A 7,255-nucleotide genomic window follows, 5' to 3' on the forward strand; every position below is an offset into this window, starting at 1 on the left:
GTTTGATGTAAAGCATCAAATCCACGATTAAATTGGTGCAGTTATTTGTTACATTTTATTCTGAAATTCCCACAAGATGACTGTGCAAGGGAATCACGCTCTCTTATCCATCCATGGACACGCATGCTTCTAACTTAGTGTGTATTTAAACCCTTGTCATCCCAACTAATATCTAAGTTAATCAAAAAATTAAAACTGGACTTTCATTCTTGTTTTTATGCAAGTCTTTACATACTTTTCTTTAAGTAAAGTGCATTGGCCTTCAAGAAAAGTCCTATCAGAGACAGTTTGAAACACAGATGCTGCCCCCTGAGAGCTGGCATAATTTAAGTAACATGTAGGGGGCCTCATGTTGTCACCCTGTAAAAGTGTTCACTCACAGACACTCAAGTGGCATCAGAATAACCTTGAACTCGATGTTTTTCAGCACTATTCATGTGTAACACACACACATTATTCACCCCTCCCACAGAACAAGGGTAAAAAGAAAAAAAAACAACAACCCACATACCCATTAATGAACAAAATGTTCCTTTGCTCCCCTCTCAAATTCAAAGCACACTACTCAATATTGTATTACATGATATGGAGCAGCTTTAGTAGTTTGTATCTTGTTTCAGTTTATGTTCAAAATACATAACTCATCCGTTTTGATGATCACAAGAGCCGTAGTTCAAAAAGTTGGGAAATAACACTTTGATGAGAAGATCAATACCACTCGAAAAATGCAGCAGTTGGGTTGGAAAACATGGGGGGAAACAAACTGTAACTGTACATACATAACAAAATCCTCCCACACATTTCTGGTATTTACTCAAGCAACTGAAGGACCCGGATAACACTGCACAACCATCTTCCCACTGAGTTCAACACCTGACGGACTCCATAGCAATCAGAGTGGCTGTAGCAGAGTGGCAAAAATTAAACATGCCAACCTAATGAATTTAGACTATTTTCTAGTGACTAATTGCAGCATTTATTTAAGTTCTGCTACAATCATGATGTAGGTAGTGAAGGCTTTTATGATTCCTTTTGTAGCTTTTACCAGTGTAAGCCACAAATTCAGGTTAAAACTGTTCAGTGCTCAACTTTGCTGCTTGTACTCTACGTTTTTCAGTCTAATTTGAAAAAGGAAATGTTGCAATTAAATATGAAATATGACAGACAAGACACAGGAGTTTCTAATGAGTATTTTATGAGTCAATTATTTTTTTACCCCCTTAACCCTCATGATGGCACCATCCTCATGAACTCTTTTACCTACATGTAAGTGTTTTAAGGGTGACAAGCAATAAAAAGTAGGCTATTTTATAAAACTTTGAAGCGTAATTTTTTATGTTCTTCACAAAATGCTAAAATAAGTTTCTCTACAAATTCTAGATGCATCTTTAAATGCATAAAAATATTTAAATTTGTATTTTGAAATGGTTAGAGTTAGAATCCACCAAAGTTGCACATCGATTCCGTTCATGACCTTTATGGATAGAATTTTAAGGCTGCACAAAGGTGTTGAGGGAATCCATTTTGGTGTCTCAGGATTGGGTGATGTTCTGACCTTTCACAGGAGCAGTTCACAGACCAAGTGTGCAGCTGCCGGGATGAAAATGAGCACCTGAAAATCAGAGACCTTGGTCTTGAGCCAGAAAGGAGTAGATGTCTTACCACTTATGCTTCATTTCCAAAGTCCACAGAAGCAGCTTCTTTTTTTAAAGGTTTCATTGGCTCTGGTGGCCTTTATTTGAAAGTAGTTTGACAGGAAACAGGGTAATCAGAGAGGGGGAAGACATGTGGCAAATGTCGCCAAGCCGGGAATCAAACCTGCGACTATCGCCACAAGGACTAAGGCCTCGATACGTGGGTCATGTTTTGCCCCTGTGCCACCACGGCACCCCCAGAAGCAGCTTCTTTTCCCTTAAAGAAAACATTTGTTCATTGAACCTTCCCCCCACCCCCACAAGATTTCATTGATAAGAGCATTCATTCACTCAGGTCATGGAGAGATAAGGTACAGTAAATTCCAGCATTCTTTGGAAGAAAGGGTGATTCATTGTGAGACAGACAATCCTAAATGCTAACTCATGGCTAAATAAATAAGTTAAAACTACCAATTAACCTAACACACATTTTTGACCTATGAGCAAATATCTATGTATTTTGAAGACACCGTACTGGTAGAGTATAAATATAAAACACAAAAATGGAGTCAAACCAATCACACTACTGACTCCGTTAAAAACATGCAAAATTCACATTTTACAATAGTGAATGCATAGTAAATACACTGAATTTCTTAACAAAAGTCAACCTGCACGTTCTAGGCTAGACCATCTCGCATCAGTTTTTCACTTATTGAAATCTTCACTTTCTTTCACGGACTTTTTTACAAGTTTTAGCGCAATGAGTTTTGGCAATGCTGCAGAGAGGTAGTGCAAATCGATTCGGACAAAAGACAGAGAACACGCTTTCACACGATGTTCTCTGTAGGCAAACAGGACTGTGCAACAACATCCTCCATGACCTTAAATAAAATGAAAGACTAAAGGTTTCATTGCGATATATGTATGTCGGCTGTCCATTTGTCCCAATAATCGTTAACGGGAGAACACAAGATCCAGTTAAAATCAAACAATTTTGGTGTTCAGATTATTTAATCTATTTACAAATCTTAAACTATGTGTACTAGACCAGACCAGCTCCAATTAGCTTTTCAGTGATCAAAATCTTGAATTTCGTTCAATGCCTTTTGTAGACGTTTCAGCACAATGGGTTTTGGCAATGCTGCAGAGAGGTGGTGCAAATCAATGTGAATGTAAGAGAGAAAACATGTTTTCACATGATGTTCTTTGTAGGCAAACAGAACTATGCAACAACGGCCTCAGTGACCTTTAATAAAAGGGAGGGATTAAAGGGTTTATTGCAATATATTTATGTTGGTTGTCTGTTTGTCCCATTCATTTTTATGGAAAAACAAGATCCAGCTATAAACTGATAATTTTGGTGATTAGATTACTAATATTCAATCTATTAGTATAGAATGTTTAGGAATAGTTCTTTATTTTGATTTCCTTCCTTGTTTAGCAAGAGATATGAACAGCCAGTTACCTCTTACAGTCTTTGTGTTGGGTTAAATTTTTTATCTATTAGTTAAGCCTTGTATAAGTATTGAAATATCCAAATAGACAATCTGTAGCTGCAACTTTACAGCCTCAGGAAGGAAGCAGAAGGTTTCATGCTTGCACAAGCAAAGAAATCTATCAAATTACCCAATCCAGCTCACCATTTTCAGTCTTTCTCGTCAGTTTTATTTGGATGACGATACTTGCCATATAAGTCTTTTTCTTGCAGGACTCTGACTTGTCCCGGAACAGCCGGAGAAAGGCACCAGAATCCCTCACAACTCTGCATGGACAACTGGGTATAGACAATGGATGGATGACTAACTTTTTATACTTATCAGCAAATGAAAGCATAGATAAAGAAAAAATAGTCACTGAAAAGAAATGTCAATTTTTAGGCTGTATTTGAGGACACGATTACTTTATTCTCAGACTTTTGCATATTTAAGTAGATCCCCCACCACAGCCCTCTATATAGAGACTGTAAGAAATATGACATTCGTAGCAGCTATGTGAATTAATTTGCTCAGTGAGAAATCAATAAAGGTTCTAACAAGGACAATTGCCTTTTTGTTCATGAGAGTACAAGCATGTGGTGAAGATGTGACATGGGAGAACAGCGTTGAGGTGTTTTTTATTTCCCTGCAGGAGACATCCTCCTCAACTCTGCCTTGTGCAAGCAGCTCTGTACACAGATGTACACCGAAAAGAACAGGACAAGAGGGAAAAACAAGCATGTGCAGATGCCAGCTGCAAGGCTAAAATCAAACCATAACAAGATAACTTGTACAAAAATATTGAAATTATATAACCCAGTAATGATGTTCTCCAAAACACATTCTTCTCCATTGACTGAAGGGATCACTGGTCTCCTACTCTCTTCTACAGGATAGAGTGGGTACAGTAAAATGAGTGAGACAAAACTGAACTAGGGGAAAAATGAATAGCTTCTTCTAGGCTATCATGTAAATGTGAGCACTTTTATTTGCTTGTTTTAATTTAGCTAAACATTGTTCTGGGTCAGCTTTTATTCAACTCCTTTTGTTTTGTGCCATATTTTATATTATACCGTTCATTAATATCAGGTAATAATGAACATAAAATAAATAGCACCTCATCAGTTAACATATTCAAATGTTAAGGTTTTGGTTTGAAAATGGTGTAAAATTATGTAAAATTTGAATCACAACAGCATTGAGTGCTAAGAAGCTTTGGATTTTGTTGACATGAAGTACATGATGGCGATAAAAGGACAGAATGTTCGAGTTCTGGTCTACCTGTTCCTGTACCAAAATGTTGTTTACCAAATTTAGTGGTGATTCGGGTGAATTCCAGAGGAGGATTTATGCTGCAGGGACTTTTTCAGTGAACACATTGAACCGGACTTTTGTGTGAAATTCCAAATAAAAACGGCTGCGAGCAACACGGGGCCAGTAATGCTTTCACCTTGGTTCTGGTAGGGTATACCTGCCTATGGCAACCTTGATTTGTGACCCACTGAGCAGGCAGTCTTTTAATATTGATTACTGTAGGGGTCAGTTGTGTGTCTTTCTTAAATTGAGATAAATAAGCTTAGACACTTCTCAAGTTTCCCAATCAGCCATAGATTCAATGCATGCACCAGACAAATATTATGACCCAAAGTTGTACGTTTCCACACAGACTGATAGGTCAGTGAGTTCAGCAATTGGGTTTAAAGTAGAGGCTCCGTTGTTCATGGGGTTCCAGGCACATGCAAAGAAAAAACACAGCCATGCTCGCTCACAAAGCTGTACATTCATTTGTGAAAAACACCAACACATGCATGTACGTGGCAACAGACCACTGTGTTCTCAGAAAAATATAATACGGAGGCCACAGAAGAAAGAGATTAGCTGGAATCCATTGTGTGGATGAAAACACAATGTACAGTTAGATCAGCCTGGGCTGTTGTAACGCCACTGACCCAGAATGTTGGGTGGCCCCTTCCTCAAAGCCCACCCTAACCCAGAGACTGAAAAATATTTTTAATAGACCAACGGTGAAATAATTCAGAGTTTCACCCCACCACATCCTCCAGCCTCTACGTGTTGAGCCTCTTTCTAAACTGACTTGCTGTGAAAGAATGAATCCTTCACAGGCTTTCCTAAAAAAAACAAACAAAAAAAAACCATTCAATAATGTTTTAATTCTTTTCACAGATTCTGTCAAATAAAAACTCAAATTCTTGACAATTGAAAAATGAACAGAAACACAATCCTATTGCAGCTGTTGTCTTGATGTTTCGTCATAAAAGTGAATAGATTATTGGCTTTGTCCAGAAAGTAGGTCGTTTCAGGCCAGGGCTGCAAGGAAGGATACTTCCGTGAACCTGTTGACCTCTTCTTATAGACTGAGGCGGCTACTCCTGTGGAAGGGAAGACATGCTCTAAATCTGGGGCAGGATTCCCTGAATGGCTGCCCGTGTCTTCTCTTACATAATCAAGTCAAAATGGTACAATGATAGACCGAAAAAGGGTAAAGCTTATACCAGATCTGAGTTTTACAGTTCAAGTATTAATATTCAAAAACAATGGCATATGCTGAGTCAAAATCTACTATAATTTCCTGGCTAAATGTATGTGCTTACTATAGCATAATTGTCATGGTGTTGCTATAGCATACATTTTAATGAGACGTAGTTGCATCAGAGATAACCGGGGCAATCTTCTGCTCCGGATAGAGGTCATGGAGAAGCGTGCACTTGAGAGAGCCCTGTGATCCCTGAGAACAAAACATCCTGGGAAAGATCACCCAGTACACTAGAATCTGACTCACAGTTCCACGTTCAACAACTGGGACTGCAGAAATACAAAATCTTACCAAGTATTTTTGGTCTAATCTCTAGTTCCAATATATTTGTACAATTGAATTAAGACAAAACTAACAAGTAACTTTTCAGCAGGATATAGGACCTTGTTTTAAATTGAAGAAAAAGTAATGATTCCACTGGCAAGTTTTTTTTCACTTATACCTTGGGAAAATGTCATGCAATAATGTGAAATAATTTGCCAGTAGAACTAGTAGCTTACTAAGCTGGAGTTAAGCATTGACAGAAGTGATTAAATCTAAAGACGAATAGATATGAGAACACTTTTACAACATTATTTACCTGCTCATCCATGCAAGGTCGCAGGGGTCGACTTGTGCCTATCTCCAGCAGTCTGTGATGGCCTGTCCAGGGTGTAACCTGCCAATATGATGCACCGTGGACAGGACAGACTCCACCATTCTCTTAAGACTTTTGGGGCATAAGTACGAAACCTCCAAAAGGGAGCTGCCCAGGGGACATCTTCATCAGATGCCTGAACTACCTCTGTCAACAGCTTTCAGTGCAGAGAAGCAGCAGATCTATTCTGACTTCACCCCAGATGATGGCGATTTCTAAAGTTGAATTAAGCTGATGAAATTCATTTCAACTGCCTATGTCTAAGAGCTTGTGATTATCCATGTCTCTTGAACATAGGAGAGGGCTAGAAGATAGAGGCATTGGTAAATCAAGAGCTTCACTTTCTGTCCCAGCTTTCTTTATCATGACAGGCCACAGTGAGACAGTGTTACTGAAGACAAGATCCCAGTCCATCAATTCATCTTCTGCTCCTGCTCACTGTCTGAATTGAAGTGAGAGTAGAAAAACAAACTCTGTCATGTCATGTCATGGACTTTAGCACTGGCAGCAATCATGGATACACAAAAAAGTTTGAAGGGTTTATTGAAGTTATTGTACACTCGGTAGGTCCTTCTGGGTTTATGGCAGAGGCCCAGATTAGCACTGAGGTATGGAAGGAAGTGATTGTCAAAAATGAGAAATCATTAATAATGTAATAAGAGGATGGATCTTCCTGTTGGAAACAATGAAAGAGTTTCAGAGAAGATGAGTTTTATCCACATGGTTTGAGGTTGAAAGGTGGTGGTGAATGGGAGTTGGTTTGAGAGAAAAAAAAATCTGTCATCTGCCTCAAGCTAGGTTTATTGTTTTCGCATTGAATTGGGTGCAAGGGGCCAAGTGCCAATCATACTCCTTCACTGCCTCTTGCAACTCCTTATTGTGCACCTGCAAATTTTTTGCAGTGCCATCTTTTAATCAAAATGGTGCTCTTGCAGAATAGGTTCTGCAAGGA

The sequence above is a fragment of the Xiphophorus hellerii genome, chromosome 20 (assembly GCF_003331165.1).
Source record: "Xiphophorus hellerii strain 12219 chromosome 20, Xiphophorus_hellerii-4.1, whole genome shotgun sequence".
In the NCBI taxonomy this organism is placed as follows: Eukaryota; Metazoa; Chordata; class Actinopteri; order Cyprinodontiformes; family Poeciliidae; genus Xiphophorus; species Xiphophorus hellerii.